The 18,132-nt window shown below is 48.1% G+C and overlaps 1 protein-coding gene across 3 annotated transcripts in view; it reads left to right on the forward strand.

Annotated features, from left to right (window-relative positions):
• The window catches only part of RALY (RALY heterogeneous nuclear ribonucleoprotein), a 279,764-nt gene that overhangs the window by 85,601 nt on the left and 176,031 nt on the right, over positions 1–18,132 (forward strand). For all 3 annotated transcript variants that reach the window (XM_050917460.1, XM_050917461.1, XM_050917462.1), the window contains exon 2: positions 14,531–14,621. The gene's annotated coding sequence lies outside the window, so the exon portion shown is untranslated. The remainder of the gene's footprint in view (positions 1–14,530; positions 14,622–18,132) is intronic.

Here is an 18,132-nt window from a genome sequence, read left to right on the forward strand (position 1 = left end):
GAACTGGATAAGTTCATGGAAGATAGGTCCATCAAGGGCTATTTGCCAAGATGGTCAGGGAGGCAACCCATGCTCTAGACAACCCTAAATCTCTGAGTACCAGAAGCCAGGATTGGAAGACAGGGTGGGTCTCTCCTGTTTGGTACACTCCCCGTGAAGCTGTGGTACTGGCCACTGCTGGAGACAGGATATTGAGCTAGACAAACCATTGGTCTGACCTGATAGGGCAGTTCTTATGTTTCTTGTGATCATTTTGGAGCAGCTGTAGTTGTCTGGGCAGGGCACTCCCTTGCAAACTAGTTCTTTATGGTTACCTGATGGTGTCCACAGACTGGGTAGCCTCATTCTGTCTCCTGTCTTTAGTCGAGTTTGCAGATGGGCAATGGTGGCTGTACTCTTTTCCTGACAGCAGGCCAACAAGACCCACTTCCCCATCGCTATTAACAATGGCAGCAAAGCCTCTGAGGGTAGAAGAGTGGAGCGGCTGCCATCTCCCACCTGTCCCAAGCTGCAGCTCCGTTGACTCCTTAGCACCATGTTGTAGCCGTAAGTGCGTTCACAAGAGTCCACTTACAGATCCAGCTTTGCCACAAGTATGGACAGAATAAATTGGCTCCAAAGGGAACAGGCCTGTGTACAGCACAGCTCGGTTCTCCCTTCCCCTCCCTCTCCCCCTGGCTAAGAAGCAAATATCTATTGTCAGGAAAAGGCAGTGAGTTAAAAGAAAAGGGACTCATAGTTAAACCGAGAGTGCTGGGTCATGTGTACCTTTGAGAGGAGTGTTGCTGGGAAGTATCAACACTTGTCTGAATGCAGGGGTCATTTCAAGGCCTGGCGGGAACTGAGACTGTTTCCTTTAAATATACCTGGAGGTGGCAGTAGGAATTAAAGGGATATCATTTTAATTTCTGCCAGATTTGTAGACATCAGGCTCAGTTCTTCATGGCACCTGCACCTGAGGGGAAGGGAGTGGTGGCTTTTCAATCCTTCTTACCCCTCACACACACCCTGATCCTGGGGCTGGTACAGTTGCTGGTGTCACCTAGAGCATCCTCAGGACTGTTCTAAATTACACTGATAGGGTTCCCGCGAGCACAGTGCACTCCTGCCCTGTCCTTCCTGCCCATCGCAAATCACTCTGCTGGGAGGTGCCATGTGGCAGTAGCACAGAGATGGCTACCTGGCAGTTCCCCTGTGCTGGATGAATCCTCAGCTGCTTATAGAGGCCACCTCTGAACTGCCTGACCTGAACCATCAAATCCTTGACCTGAGAAGTTAGGCAGAAGTTATTTTGGTATAGATTTTTTTTTTTTTTAGATTTTACATTTTGAACTTTTAGAAAATACAACAACAGTCACTGCCAGGAAGAACTGAAGGCCACTTTCCTCAGGGCCTGATTCTGTTCTGCAAACTCCCACAGCGGCCATTTCAGGCAATGGGAGCTTTGTCTGCCTGAGGAGGGGAGTCCTAATCTTTCATGTTTAGAACTGAGCCTGTGCTGTAAAGTTCCAGTCTAGATCTGAACTCTCCCAAAGCTACACGTAATCCTGCCTCAGTGTGGGAGGATGGGCTAGCTGACCCTTCGAGGGCCCTGCCAGCTCTGTATTTCTATGCTTCAGGTGGTGGGGCAGAGGGAGACATTAAATCGAGGTTGGCGTTCAGCCTACTGCAGAGACAGAGGATAGCCACAAAGTTTGTACCTGGCCCTAGACTGTCCCAGAGATAAGGGGTGTTTGGGCCTGGTATTTTGGTTTGTCTGCCTTGTCTATGTAGTTAAGTGCTTCGGGCCAAGGACTGTCTCTTACTATGGCTACATCTACATGTGGAGGTAGAGGGTGTAACTCCCAGCTTGTGCAGACATACTTGTGCTTGCTCTCATCAAGCTAGCATTCTACAAATAACGATGTGGCCACGGTAGCACGGGCAGTGGCAAGCAGCAGCGTGGGCGAGATGCCAAGTACCTGCCCATAGTGTTCAGGCGGGTTTCTACTCTGGGCGGCTACCCATGCTACTGCTGCTCATGCCACCACAGCTACACTACTGTTTTTAGCATGGTGTACACTGACGTGAGCTGGGAATCCCACCTCCAGCTCCAGGTGTTGACATACCCTATGTGTTTGTTCTGTTCTTCGCACAATGGGACCCCCCTAGACATTACATTGTGGGGACAATTCATGTTGCTGTCACTGCTCTGGGTTGTCTAAGGCGAGGCGTTAGTCGTCTAAGTGCACTGATTCTTCCTCATACTTGAAAATCAGCACTTGTGCTGTCTTCTATCTGTAACTTTGGTGCCCTCGTGGCCAAGATGGAGTATGCTTTACAGGCAGCCCTGGCCAAGAGAAGGCGCGCTCAGGAATGCAGCAGGAGAAATCCCTTCCACCCCAGGGGCACTTGTTCCAACCCCCCCAGAGTGAACACACCCACCCACAGGAAAAGTACAATGGATATAACAAGGGAAATATTTATTTACAGAGGGATGAGAGGAGAAAAATAACAAGGGGAAATATAGGGGAGGGTAAAACAGTGTTGCATCCAAGCCAAGGCCCCATGGGGCCAATGGTAGCACAGTCTGGAAGAGCAGACAAAGAGCAATGTGTCTGCACACAGAGTTCAGGAGACCTGAGCAAAGTTCAGTCCAGTACTGAGTCTTGGGTGCTCCTGGTCATCTTCAGCACCAGTGAACTTTCCCCCAACAAACCCCTCCAGTGCCCTCTTCTGCCGCTCTCTGCAAACAGGGCCAGCTCCAGGCACCAGCTTAGCAAGCAGGTGCTTGGGGCGGCCACTCTGGAGAGGGGTGGCACGTCCAGGTATTCAGCAGCAATTCAGCAGAGGGTCCCTCGCTCCCGCTCGGAGCGAAGAACCTCCTGCTGAATTGCCACACATCGTGATAGCAGCTTTTTTTTTTTTTTTTCTTTTTTGGCTGTTTGGGGCGGCAAAACCCCTGGAGCTGGCCCTGTCTGCAAAGCCGCCCAGAGCGACCACCTCCCCACTTAACTATCTAGCAACCTCCCTCCTTGTTCCCAGTGCAGGGTCACAAGCCCCAGTAGTCACAGCCCCACACAGCTCTGGGCAGCCGTGATACTGGTCCAGCTCCAGCCTATCCTGCTCGGTCGATTCCTCCCTGGCACAGGGCTCCTCCTGGCTCCTGTCCTGGGCTGTCCCTTATCGGGCCTGTTCTCCTCAGGCAGATTCTCTCTGCTTCATTCTTCCAGGGCCTACCGGCTGCCTCCTTCTCTCCCTGGAGCTCCAGCGCTGCCCCCTGGAGTTTCCCTCCTTTTTTCTCACTCTCCCCGTCCCTCCTGGGAAAAAGATTGAAAGGGGCCATGCTCTCTAAACCCCAAAGGGGTTACATATCCAAGAAGCAGCCCAGTGCTTCTCAATGTCAATTCATTGCGTCAGTCTAAAGAGCAGCACAAACAATCTGTTTAATTAACTTAATCCAAGCGGTTGGGAACAATTCAGAATATTCACAACTCTATGGAAAAGAATCAACCCTTGACAGAATGGGTCAAATTCATCCCTGGTGTAAATCCACTGCACTCAATGGTAGTACTGCGAGGCAAATTCTATCTAGATAAATTCTTATACAGGCCCCTATACCCATCGGATCAGTGCTCCACCTACACATCAATGAATTTATCTACCCAGCACCTCTGTCAAATGCTGTTAGCCCCATTTTAAAGATATGAGAGTGAGGCACAGAGAGAGAAGTGTCCCAGATCATGCAGGGAGCCTGTGAGAGAGCCAGGACTGAACCCAGTTCTTGATTTCCAGTCCAATACCTTAATGTCTTGGCAATTCTTCTCCTCTGCTCTGCTGTACCCTCTATGCTTTCCTACTGTAGTTAGTTTTGTTGTAGTTTTACTGATGGGAATAGGCAGTGAGTTGAGTCTCAGAATAGCTTGTGAACTGGCCTGAGGACTTCTTGCCAGCAGCAGAGTATGTGTAGCCAGAAGATGGAGACATTATGATGATTTCAAATTACAAGCAGCATTGAGTTGTTTTTCCTACCTGGAGTGGAGCAGGGAGACTGACCTGTCCCTGATCGCATCCTGAGTCAGGATGTGGTTTAGAGTTTCACATCTCCATTAGGGAGAATACTTTGGTCTTCCTGCCTCAGGAAAGGGGGACAGCTAATCTTGCTAATAGCCACCTGCAGCTGAGTATAGGACTTGCATGCTGTACGGCTCATGAAGCAAGCCAGCATGGGTGAGTGAGAGACAAGCGGAAGGAAGAGAGAGCTGGCTCCCAGCAAACATAATTCAACAGCACGATGCTTCTGCACTCAGGGAAAAGTCGCTCTGCAAAGTTCAGCTCCACTGATTCAATAAGTAAAAGTGTCTGATACTCTCAGCTACTAAACAGACCTCACCCAGGGATGAGTGAACAGATAAGCTCCAATTAAAGCATATGAAGATTCACTGGGTAGAAAATATGACATGAAATGATCGATGAAGGAGTAAAGGTGAATGAAAATGTCAGGTAGAATGGAAGAAACATATTCTGAGATCTCAAATTAGTATCAGAATATACAGGGGAGCTTCAAAAATGGCAAATGAACACATTTTAAAGCAGATTGATTAAAACAACAGTGTCCTCTCATCTTACCTACCATGACCTGAGATTCACTTATTCTTGGCAACCATATATATCAAGCGTGGGCAAGACTTAAATTAAGGATTTTATTGCTGGTACAACTGGCCCGTAAAGCAGCACAGAGAATCAAGCTCCATGCTCCATTTCAAGTTTCCATGGTACTTCACCTCTTGCAGGAGAACTACACAACCATGCAAACAAACTCTTTTGATTCACTTTTGAAATGCACCAGTTTGATTTTTCTTTTAGGTCTAGTGTTTTGGGGATCTCAAAACTTTAGTACTTGTCAATAAAACTGAGCACTTCCATTCTACTTCTTATCCCTGTGTCTCAGTGCATGTTGCAAAGTAACAGCACCCTCATTTTTATAGATGAGGAAACTGAGGCAGAAAAAAGTTGAGGCTCCAATTTTCAGAAGCAGTATTTAATACCAATACCAATGAGCTGTACACACAGTTGCCAACTTTCACACAGTAAATAAGGACCCGACTTTCACAATGAGCCAAAAATCAAGCTAATCCCATTTCAAAACAAGGCCACAACAAGCCAATGTGACTAGATCCCCCCAGAGTGCAGTCTGGGACTGTGGTGGGCTCACTGTGCACCCCTGACTCTCTCTCCCCCTTGCCCCAGCTTGCTGGGAGCCAATCAAAAAAAAAAAAGAAGCTGCAACAAGTTACAAGCCAAACAAGCAACAAGCTACAAGCCAGACACTAGCCAATAAGCAAATCACAAGGCAATTAAGCCAGAAACAAGCCCAATTTCTGTGTTTTTTTTGTGTGGGTTTGGCATGTTTGCATACAGCATGCAAGTCCTACATTCAACTGCAGGTGGCTATTAGCAAGATGTGACAGCTGGTCCCCTTCCCTGAGGCAGAAAGACCAAAGTATTCTCCATAATGCAGATATGAAACTCTAAACCACATCCTGAGTCAGGATGGGATCAAGGACAGGTCAGTCTCCCTGTTCCACTACAGGTAGGAAAGACAGCTCACGAGAATGTCTCCATCTTCTGGCTACACCTACTCTGTTGCTGTCAAGAAGTTGTCAGGCCAGGTCACAAGCTCTTCTACACAAATCTCCGATCAGGCACCCAGAAATGGGGCCACCTGAAATGAGTGCCCACTTTTCAAAAGTTTGGCCTAGGTGACTTTCCCAAAGGAAGTCGGGGGCAGAGCCAAAAATGGATTCCACATCTCCTGGCTCCCAGTTCATTTCCATTCCCCTTTTAACTAACCTGTATTAACAAAGCAACTGGAAATGAATGGCAGAAGCTCCAACCATAACTCATCTTGCTCATCTTGGAGACCCCATGGAACTTACGCTAGGCGCTGTCTAATGAGTGAAGGATGTATTTCAATTCCCCAGCTAACTGGGTTGCCACATGGTAGCAAGATGTTTTGGAAGCGCCACATCACCGCTGCATTTTTTCTAATAACTGAGATCACGTTTAATTCTGCTCAATGAAATGTAAAGATGTTATTCTGCAGGTTTTTCCAAGTGGGGCAGGAAATGGAAATATCTGGAAAAGGCAATTTATGCGGGGGAGGTTTCTTTTAACATTGTATATCTTTGTTTAAAAAGGAGTGCAAAATTATATAAAAAATCTTAGCAGCATTTTGCACTCAGTTTGCATATATAAAATAACACAAGGGGAGTGTTCAGGGGAGAATCAGAAAAGGAGTTTTCAGAAGCTTACGTGAGTATCTAAACTTTAGAGCAATGGTCTCCAAACTGTGGGGTACCACCCCCCCCTCCAAGGGGCATGGAGGAACATTCAGGGGTGTATGGTAGATCCTGGGCCAGCTCCCAAAGGGAGCGGGGAGGCAGCACCATCCAGCCCTGCTCTGCCCCCAGATCTGCTCCGGCCCCACCCTGAGCCTCAGTCCCCAACTGCGGCCCTGGCTGTGGCTCTGCTCCAGGCCATGTCTCCACTCCCAACTCTGGCCCCACCCCCGGCTTTGGCCATGGCTCCGACCCCTGGCCCGCTGCCATCTGCAGCAACAGTCTTAGCCCCCTTACTCCTGCCCCCCCTACTCCCCACCCAAGCTGGCCCTGGCAGCAGCAGCGCATCATGCACAGGGGTGCCCTGGGGCCTCTGTGGTTTGTGCCGTGGGGGAGCAGTGCCCGCATCTTGTGGCTGGGCCAGGCAGGCTCCGAGCAGTGGATGCTTGGGCTGGGGGCCGCCCCGCGGGGCACACGGAGCCGCCTGCAGGTGCCACAGGGCGGCCGCCCCCCGGTGTCACAGCTGGGGCTGGGCGAAGCAGCTCAAGCTGCCCAGGGACTGCGACAGGGCGGCCAGAAGCAGCAGCAGCAGCAGCGGGGCTATGGAGGATGGGGCGCTGCTGTGCAGGGCTCATGTCCTGCTCTCCAGGGCTCTGCTCCCTCTGGGGCTCCCCAACCCCGGCTCCTCAGCCCCCTGTCACGGCAGTCCCCCAGCTCTGACCTCCTGGGTCCCTGCCAGCTCTGGAGGCAGGACCCTGGCTGGAGGGACCCTGGGCTGAGACATGGCCCAGGAGCCCACTGCTTACCCCGACCCTGCTAGCGCCGGGCTGGCTGGAGGTGATGGGGGAGCAGGCAGAGTCAGCACTGGTGAGGGGGGAGCCCAGGGTTTAGGTGGCAGGGGGTGTGGGTGGGGGAAGAGAGAGCCCATGGCTGGGGTGGCAGGGGGTGCGGGTGGGGGAGGGCACTGGTGGGGTAGGGGGTGAGAGCCAAGGGCTGGGGTGGGGGGCAGCCAAAACATTTTTTGCTTGGGGTGGCAAAAAACCTAGAGCCGGCCCTGCTTCAGTGGGTGTGGACAGGACACAACTCTGAAAGGTTTGGGCACCACTGTTCTAGAGTAGGCAACATCAGGGTGATGTCACAAGAACAGGGGATTTGTGTGCCCAAAAGTAACTGAGGAGAGGGCATGAGCAGGGTACCAGGGGAATAGCCTGACTCAGAACATCCAACAGGGAATCTCTGATACTGTTTAAAGATAGCTGAATTCCCAGGGGAGAGTGACCATGCGTCAGGGACAACTGCCTCCTTGATTGCAGTGACCTCGAGTGGGACAGAAACCGGTGAAATAAGCCTTCTATCAGTTCCCTCCATGGTGAGGTGAGGCTGGCCAGTCTCTGATCCCCTCAGTACTGAGGGGCTGCTCCCTGGTCTGTCATTCCCCTGCCTTCTCCCTCGGCTTCTTTTTCAAACTGAGGCACCATATTAGTGAGTCTCCAGCCTTGAGGAAGAGTTGCTGTTTTTAAAGATCTATGATATATCTTAGTCAGTATCTCTGCTATTTCATCCTTCATTCCCTTCCCAAACCTCCCCCGAACACCATCTGGTCCCGGTGATTTACTGCCCTTCACTGCGCTTTGCTTTTTTGGTGGTGAATTTATATTTAAATTTTATACCCGTTATCATTCAGGGAGGAAAGGGAAATGCTTTGGGGGCCCAGAGCAAGAATAAAATGGAACATTTTAAAGCATTTCCTTTGTCTGAGAGATTTTGTTTTGTTTCATCTGAATCTTGGCAGGGTTTGTTTTCCACCTCCAATTTCGAGCATCATTCAGAATAGGCTGCAGTGATTCTCGCAAACTCCCAGGACAGTAAACTACACTCTGATTAACTCCAGGGCTGTTAGAACTAGCATCTGCCACTCTCACTATCGAGTGTATAGTCCTGTTGGTTCCATTGGGACCACTCTTCACTGAGGTACTGCTCTATGAAAAGGCAGGAGAATCTGGTCCTTAATGCAGCTGTTTGCGTGCAAAGTTGGGGATTGCTTCCTATGTCAGAGAGAAGGCTTTGGATTCTTTGACCATGGGATGGTGTTCCAAGAAGGAGTGCTAGGCAGAGACGGGCTTCACCTAATGAAGAGAGGGAAGAGCATCTTCGCAAGCAGGCTGGCTAACCTAGTGTGGAGGGCTTTAAACTAGGTTCACTGGAGGAAGGAGACCAATGCCTTGAGGTAAGTGGGGAAGCGGGATACCGGGAGGAAGCACGAGCAGGAGAGTGCAAGAGGGGAGGACTCCTGTCTCAGACCGAGAAAGCGGGACAATCAGCGAGTTATCTTAAGTGCCTATACACAAATGCAAGAAGCCTGGGAAACAAGCAGGGAGAACTGGAAGTCCTGGCACAGTCAAGAAATTATGATGTGATTGGAATAAAAGAGACTTGGTGGGATAACTTACACGACTGGAGTACTGTCATGGATGGATATAAACTGTTGAGGAAGGACAGGCAGGGCAGAAAAGGTGGGGGAGTTGCACTGTATGTAAGAGAGCAGTATGACTGCTCAGAGCTCCGGTATGAAACTGCAGAAAAACCTGAGAGTCTCTGGATTAAGTTTAAAAGTGTGAGCAAGAAGAGTGATGTTGTGATGGGAGTCTGCTATAGACTACCAGACCAGGGGGACGAGGTGGATGAGGCTTTCTTCCAGCAACTAACAGAAGTTACTAGGTCACAGGCCCTGGTTCTCATGGGAGACTTCAATCACCCTGATATCTGCTGGGAGAGCAATACAGCGGTGCACAGACAATCCAGGAGGTTTTTGGAAAGTGTAGGGGACAATTTCCTGGTGCAAGTGCTAGAGGAACCAATTAGGGGCAGAGATCTTCTTGACCTGCTGCTCACAAACAGGGAAGAATTAGTAGGGAAAGCAAAAGTGGATGGGAACCTGGGAGGCAGTGACCATGAGGTGGTCGAGTTCAGGATCCTGACACGAGAAAGAAAGGAGAGCAGCAGAATATGGACCCTGGACTTCAGAAAAGCAGACTTTGACTCCCTCAGGGAACTGATGGGCAGGATCCCTTGGGAGAATAACATGAGGGGGAAAGAAGTCCAGGAGAGCTTGCTGTATTTTAAACCTTATTGAGGTTGCAGGAACAAATTATCCTGATGTGTAGAAAGAATAATAAATATGGCAGGTGACCAGTTTGGCTTAACATCTGAAGACAGGGCTGGTGCTTCCATTTAGGCGACCTAGGCGGTCGCCTAGGGCACCAGGATTTGGGAGGGCGGCATTTTGCGGCCTTCGGCGGCAATTCGGCGGCGGGGGGGTCCTTCCGCACTCCGGGTCTTTGGCGGCAATTCTGCGGCGGGTCTTTCACTCACTCCGGGACCTGCCACTGAAGTGCCCCGAAGACCGGGAGCATGGAAGGACCCCCCCCCCGATGCTGAATTGCTGCCAACCTGGAGCGCAGAAGGACCCCTGCCTAGGGCACCAAAAACCCTGGCACCGCTCCTGTCTGAAGAAGTGAGATTTTTTACCCATGAAAGCTTATGCCCAAATAAATCTGTTAGTCTTTAAGGTGCCACCGGACTCCTTGTTGTTTTAGTGAAATCCTTGCTGATCTTAAACACAAAAAAGAAGCTTACAAGAAGTGGAAGACTGGACAAATGGCCAGGGAGGAGTATAAAGATATTGCTCAGGCATGCAGGAGTGAAATCAGGAAGGCCAAAGCCCACTTGGAGTTGCAGCTAGCAAGGGATGTTAAGAGTAACAAGAAGGGTTTCTTCAGGTATGTTAGCAACAAGAAGAAAGTGAAGGAAAGTGTAGGCCCCTTACTGAATGGGAGAGGCAACCTAGTGACAGAGGATGTGGAAAAAGCCAATGTACTCAATGATTTTTTTGCCTCTGTCTTCACAAATAAGGTCAGTTCCCAGACTGCTGCACTGGGCAGCACAGTATGGGGAGAAGGTGACCAGCCCTCTGTGGAGAAAGAAGTGGTTCAGAACTATTTAGAAAAGCTGGACAAGCACAAGTCCATGGGGCAGGATACACTGCATCCGAGGGTGCGGATATGATTGCAGAGCCATTGGCCATTATCTTTGAAAACTCATGGTGATCTGGGGAGGTCCCATATGACTGGAAAAAGGCTAATGTGGTGCCCATCTTTAAAAAAGAGAAGGAGGAGGAGCCGAGGAACTGCAGGCCAGTCAACCTCACCTCAGTCCCTGGAAAAATGATGAAGCAGGTCCTCAAGGAATCAATTCTGAAGCACTTAGAGGAGAAGGATGTGATCAGGAACAATCAGCATGGATTCACCAAGGGCAAGTCATGCCTGACTAACCTAATTGTCTTCTATGATGAGATTACTGGCTTTGTGGATGAGGAGAAAGCAATGGATGTGTTATTCCTTGACTTTAGCAAAGCTTTTGATACGGTTTCCAACAGTTTTCTTGCCAGCAAGTGAAAGAAATATGGGCTGGATGAATGGACTATAAGGTGGATAGAAAGCTGGCTAGATCATCAGGCTCAACAGGTAGTGCTCAATGGCTCCATGTCTAGTTGGAAGCTGGTTTCAAGCAGAGTGCCTCAGGGGTCAGTCCTGGGGCTGGTTTTGTTCAATATCTTCATTAATGATCTGGAGGACTGCACCCTCAGCAAGTTTCCAGATGACACTAAACAGGGAGGAATGGTAGGGATAGGATACAGAGGGACCTAGACAAATTAGAGGATTGGGCCAAAAGAAATCTGATGAGGTTTGACAAGGACAAATGCAGAGTCCAGCACTTTGGATGGAAAAATCCCATGCACTGCTACAGACTAGGGACCAAAAGGCTAGGCAGCAGTTCTGCAGAAAAGGACCTAGGGGTTACAGTGGATGAGAAGCTGGATATGAGTCAACAGTGTGCCCTTATTGCCAAGAAGGCTAATGGCATTTTGGGCTGTATAAGTAGGGCCATTGCCAGCAGATCGAGGGACGTGATCATTCCCCTCTATTTGACTTTGGTGAGGCCTCATCTGGAATACTGTGTCCAGTTTTGGACCCTACACTACAAGAAGGATATGGAAAAATTAGAAAGAATCCAGCGGAGGGCAACAAAGAGGATTAGGGGGCTGGAGCACATGACATATGAGGAGAGGCTGAGGGAACTGGGATTGTTTAGTATGCAGAAGAGAAGAATGAGGGGGGATTTGATAGCTGCTTTCAACTACCTGAAAGGGGGTTTTGAAGAGGATGGAACTCGGCTGTTCTCAGTGGTACCAGATGACAGAACAAGGAGCAATGGTCTCAAGTTGCAGTGGGGGAGGTTTAGGTTGGATACTAGGAAAAACTTTTTCACAAGGAGGGTGATGAAGCACTGGAATGGGTTACCTAGGGAGGTGGTGGAATCTCCTTCCTTAGAGGCTTTTAAGGTCGGGCTTGACAAAGTCCTGGCTGGGATGATTTAGTTGGGATCGGTCCTGCTTTGAGCAGGGGGTTGGACTAGATGACCCCCTGAGGTCCCTTCCAACCCTGATATTTTGTTGTTAGCTTGTATTTTATAGGCGCACTTGTGAGGTAAATTGACTTTGGTTGCAGCATGAATGATGCTTTGCACCTTCCATCCAAGGATCCCAGCCCAATTTACAAACCTTATCTGAGTCTAACTCCATAATGCAGAAGGCACAAAGAGGTGCATCCAGTGTCATCTACTATGTCAGTGGTAGAGCCAGGAAAGGAACTCACATCTCCGGAGGCCCCTTTCTGTGGCTTCAACACCCAGCTGTCCCTCTTCCATCATATGTTTTTCACATTCACACATGCTCCTTTTGGACTTTTCCCTATTTGTGAGGGGAGAATTTCAAAGGATTGGCAGTTTGCCTCAGATTAGGAGGTCCCACGGGTTTGCTTGCTTAATTTTCTGATCTAGCGAGGAAGGATGAAGTGGTTCAGATCTTTATCCAAAATGCCAATAGAACCTGCTTCTTATCCCTCCCCTTCCTCACCCAACCCCATAATTCTCTGCACCTCGGGGTTCTACCCGGGAGTGGAAACAGGAAATGCCCCAACCTCCCCATGAAAGCCTATTCTTATGACATTTCTATCCTGCTGCTGCAGAGCTCAGGGGGTTAGATAATCATATAAGTTTCTGAGAGGTCTTGCCAACCCATGGAAAGGTACAGCTAATATGAATGATAGGCTTACCAGATCCCACTGATGTTGACAATAGCATGGCCACTGACTTCAAAAAGAGCAATATTGGACCCTATGAGTACCAGCAAATTCATAAAGCACTTCACTGTGTCCTTTAGGATAGAAGAAAGTGCTGCTGTATGGAAAAATGACCTGATCTATAGCCTCAATCAATGTGGAGGCTCCATCACATGCAGCTCTGAACCACTGTGCAGCTGAAGATTATTTTCTTTAGTCTGTAGTGGGATTCTAGCTCATTAAATAGGTTCAAACACTCTATTGGTGAAAGCCCAGCAGGTTGTTACCCTGTCTCCCTTTAACATCAGCAATTTGGACCTTCTGCAGTTTGGCTGCATGTCAGAGCCTGGATGGAGTCTCTAATTAGCAAGGAGCAAGACAAGTTTCTCATCTGGCAAACCAGACTGATGAACTGACCTTCCACCTTAACATTTATCATCATTGACAGGGCCTAGTCTACACCTGCTGGTTTTCCATCAGGATCAGGCAGCTTAGCTATGTGAATAGCTTATAAACAATATGGACAATTTTATCTGGAGTTGAATGAAAAATTTAGTAGCGGGGAACTGTTATTTGGGGAATCTTTACTCATTTGGGGATTATGGGAAGAGAGCACTGGTGCTGATTTAATCCCTGGATTTGTACATCTTAACTTCACTAATCCCTGACAAAGCAGATTTGATGGGTGGGGACAAGAGAACTAATTGGATATTTTTATACAGTAACTGAAGCACTGGACTGGGTGTCAGGAGAAGTGGAGTCTGTTCTTGGCTCAGCCACTGACCTGCTGAGTGACCATAGACAAGACACTCAGTCTCTCTGTTTTCCCTCTCACCCTTTGTGTGCCTTGTCTATTTAGATTGCAGCTCCCTGAGGCAAGGACTGTATCTTACTATGTGTTAGCGCTGCACATAGCCAGTGGGACCCTGGTCTTGGTCACGGCCTGTATGCGCTACCAGAATACAAATAACAAAGATCTTCACTTGGATGACCCTCAGGAAGGGCTCACTTTGAGTTTGGTTCTGTGTGGGTGAGATTTTGGTGGGTGGTGGATCTCACTTTTTAGAAACAAGTTTGCCCATCTCTGTCATAAAAACATTCTCTGTTCTGCCTGAGCACAACGGAGAGTCGCTCAGGAGGAAGGCAGTTTGTGAGGGCGATGGGGCACTAGCTTTCATGCTCTGTAGCTATGAGGGTGTCCCTCCACTGCAAGTTGTGGGCCTGTGACTTCCTGCAGGGGCAGCTATTGGCTGTAGAATTCTTTATCTGATGTCTCTGATAGGAACTCCCCAGTCTAGGTATTTCTTCTCATGCCTCCGAAGGTGAGAATCAGTTGCATCATTGGAGATATAGTCTGGCAGAGAGCCCGGCCCACGGGACAGAATGAGGGCACAAGGAACCTGAACAAAAACTCCCATCAAGCACCCAAGCAACTCAGGCAGACACAGATTAATATTGCAGTGACCTGGAAAAAAATGCTTCAATTCAGTTCAACCACCCAAATTTCTGCTATTTGGGTCAACCTTAAACAAAAAGTTAATTTCAATTTCTCAACAGGAAAATCAAAAATTTCAGCAAAATTGAAATTTTCTGTGGGAAAACTTCAATTTTAGCAGAAATCACTTTTCCCTGAGAGGAAAAAAGAACGTTTTTGTGGAAAATTGCTGCCTGGCTCCAGTAATCAGTTAACATGAACTCTACACAAAATGGTGTGTTCAGTGGTATTTCCCTACAACAGGGCACACTCAACTCCCCACCATTTTCTCTCCAGGTGTGTAATCCACGGTAACACAACATAACAGTGTGTCCTCCCTGGTAAGAGCTGGTCCTTTAGACTATGAAGCTCATGCTTTGGGATCCAGAAGTCCTAGGTGGATCGCTGCAGGCGACACAACCAGCAACAGGCATTGTTAAAAACATTTAATTCAACCGCAGTATACGCAGGCCCACCCTTGTCTTCTGAGGATTAGAAAGTATTGGATTATCCTTTTACCACAACAGGCAGCAATTTGTGTTTTCTAATTCTTGTAGGTCAGAGCTGAGTCCATAAAGGGATATTGTGCCTGTTCCTGGACTGGTGACAGGAAGGATTAACCAACACAGACCCCAAACACCATTCCCGGTGAGTAACTGATCATATCTTCTATTACTCTTTAGAATCAAGAGTGTTATCCAAGAATGTTTGCATTCTCCTGCTGCCATTGTGCTGGTGAAACTGGAGGAGCCAAATGGTGGTACTCAAGGGGGGATTTAACCAGGTATCTAGATCTTTGGTGATGATTGGTTACATTAATGTAAACATTCCCGATACCTTTGGTTACTCTAGGGCTAGAGCATGGTTCTGACTTGCATGGTGACCAGGGACTAGGCACAATGAAAATACTTGTGCTCAGGGAGAGCTTTGGAGCACTAGTGCTGCTGCCAAAGAGGATGACAAATAGGTCAAAGACTTGCCCTAGTGTCTCTGCACTGTTCAGCAGAGCAAACACTGCATCCTCTCAAACAGTGGTGGAAGGCCTACACTCCCTCTGTGTTTCCTGGAGTTCTGGTGGGGCCATGGTGGGGCCATGCCAGGCCTCCGGCTCCTTGTACTCCCACTGGGGCACGGCATCTCCACCCTCCCTCAAATCTTAAAGGAGCCCTTAGCATTTAGAGTGGTAAATAATTCAGCAATAAGGACCATCAGGAAGGTCATTTCCAGGATGTTAATGACTGAGGCAAAACCAGTGATTAAGGGTATGCCTTCACTGCAGACTTACCTCAGGTGATCGACACCTGGGCTAGCCTAACCCGGGTGTGAGCTGCCACACTGAAACAGCCTGCCACTCTGCAATGCCCTACCACAGTTAGTCTGTCCTCACTGGTGCTGTGCTCACCCAGAGGCAACACTAGGATTTCTGGGGGCAACTGCCATGATTCTTTGTGCTGCAGTAAACTGAGCTGCTCTAGTGAATGGTGGGAGACCGTCTGTCCTTCTAGTCATGCAGGGGGAATTACGGGAAGGCAGTGGAGGGTTATCAACACTCGAGTGATTTAGCTTGCGTCCTCTCCTCACTGTGAAGTGAGTGGGTTACCAGCCTGAGTGAAAGCAACACCTGAGCTCTAGCTGACACCCCCAGCTAAGCTAGCCTGGGTTGGAACCACTGCCACACAGGGATAAGAGGGTTTTGTGTGTGGACGGGAGGAGGGTTCGGAGCAACACCTGGATAAAAGCCCAGGCCTGCAGTGAAGTTATACCCTAAATATCAGAAAATGCTGATCCTGGGGTCATTATCACTATGGGAACTGGAGGACAAACTCCTGAATTCTCCCTTAGTGTTTTTTAGACCTTACTACTCACACAAAGCTGCCTGTTGGGGTCCTTCGTTGGGCAAACTCTTATTGTCTTCGTTAGGAGTTTTGTGTGTATAAAAACTGAGAAGGAACTCCAGGATCTGATCCATTCAGAGATTTGCTTGAATAGGGACTGAATGAAGACTTCAGGATCTACCTGAAAGCAACTATATTTGTGTATGCTGAGTATGTTGCACTGCATGTTAACATGGCTGAGGTGTTATATTTGTAGCAGTGGCCTTTTCCCTCATTGCATGGTTGTGGTTTATGATAGTGATGAAGGGACCTCAAAATCTTCAGATGTTCAATTCAGATGAGCACCCAAAAGTTCAGCTGCATCTCTGGACATCTTGAATCTTCTAAACCTGGAAACAGTGAAATTCTGGTACCACTGGCTTCTGTTTGAGACTGCCATAGCACAAAAGAAACTTTTTTGTCTTGGAATACCAAGTTTCTCACACTCCTGATCCTATGCAGAAAAGCAGAGATCCACGAAACTGAAAAAGAATCAAGGAACAAAAACCTGAAATGAGGATCAGAGAATTGAATCTGAGGGGGAAGGTTTTGAACTGTTCTAATTTTAGCTGAATCAGTTTCTGCTTCCAGGTTAATAGAAACTCCCTTTTCCCCATACTGTTAATGAAAATGTCTTGACACAAAATAGAACTGGAAAGTTCCATTATATAGACAGAATAAACAAATGGCATAACAGAAGGGACCCTATTCTTCATGGATAAGGGAACTACTATGGTGTACTTAGGCTTCAGTATGAAAATTTAAATTAGAGGATTCAGCAGTACGGAAGGAAAGGTTACGAATATTTTTGTAAATAACACTAGCAGCAGTTGTTTAAGGTCAGTGTGACCATGCATACAATGAACACTCTAGTGCCTTATGGAGAATCATTTTTCTGCACAGTCTCTACCATGTCCAGCCACTGTTCTTCTGTGCCCTGACACTGCTGAGCTTCAGAACTGAGAAGAATGGCTTTTGTCATTCTTGAGCGATGGGAGCATAAAAATCTCAGGACCTGAATGCAGCAGATCTTTGAACTACAGAGCCCTTACCATCCACTGGCCTGCTGAGTTCCTGAACTCTGCAGGAAGGGTGGCAGCTCTCCTGCTACAGAGGCTTGTGTCTCTTTCATTTCTCACTCCCCAAAGAGAATTCAGAGCTAATGAAATAAGAGTTTATTCTAGACAGGCTCATGACAATGCCATTATTCTGGCAATCCAGGAAGGGCAATGAAAATGCTCATTATTTGGAGTGTCCAGAAAGTGTTGTGAAAATACCTGTTATTCTGGCAATCCAGAAAAGGTCCCAGAATACTGTACCTGTTATTCTGATGATCAGAACTGGTTGTGAAAACATCCATTAGGTGGTTGTGTGGATTGGAATAGTTCTCGCAGCGCCAGTGTTTGTTTCTCAGGTGAGAGTGGATGAATGAAACTATAGATCTCCCCTCTCAGAAACCAACAGTGCCTGTGAGCTTCATCACGGGGTCTAATCGTAAATTAATCCAGACTCTAATCACTTGTTCAGGTCAGTTATCAGCCAGGGCTGTTCCAGTCTTTTGAGGATTAGTCCAGCACTCCATAGCACTGTGAGCTGTGGCCTGCTGGTGACCTTCTTAGCACCCGAGTGGGCGAGGGAAAGAAGGGGGGTAATGTGTTTCCTTATTTGGAAAAGACATGGTGTGGGGAGGGACGGGGGGGGGACAGCGGAATGTCAAGTATCAACATTTTGAATGTATGTAGCAGACTCTGCCTGCAGCTGGCATTGAGATATTTCGGTTACTGATTATTGTAAGACTTGTGGCTGAGGTTGTGTGATTCAACATAAGAGTTAATGGAGTTGCGGGATGGAGTCAAGAAAAGCTTAACTGTACGGACGAATTATCCTTCTGGGCCTATGGGAGCTTTGTCAAGGAAAGGAATGTGCGGTAGGATAACAGATGTATTTGGAGTGACTACAAAGCTGTAATTCACTCCCAGGGCTCCACTGATGTCATAAACCAGGAGAACAGGACTTCAGCACTTGAGGAATGGAAGCACTGAGCAAAGCCTTGAGAGTGAATTTAGCCTAATATCGACTCCTGGGCTATCCATTGCTATTTATAAGGCTTACTTTGCAACTTCAACTTTTCAACGAGAGATGGGCAAGTGCTTTAACTTTGGCCTGTTGGCAACTGGCAGGGACTCTCCACTTACCCAGTTCTCTGTTTCACTCTGTGTGATTACAGTCAGCTGATATGATATCACAGTGTTGATGCTGGATTGCTGTATGGTTTTGGGTGCATC

Source organism: Gopherus flavomarginatus, chromosome 11 (assembly GCF_025201925.1).
Source record: "Gopherus flavomarginatus isolate rGopFla2 chromosome 11, rGopFla2.mat.asm, whole genome shotgun sequence".
Classification (NCBI taxonomy): Eukaryota; Metazoa; Chordata; order Testudines; family Testudinidae; genus Gopherus; species Gopherus flavomarginatus.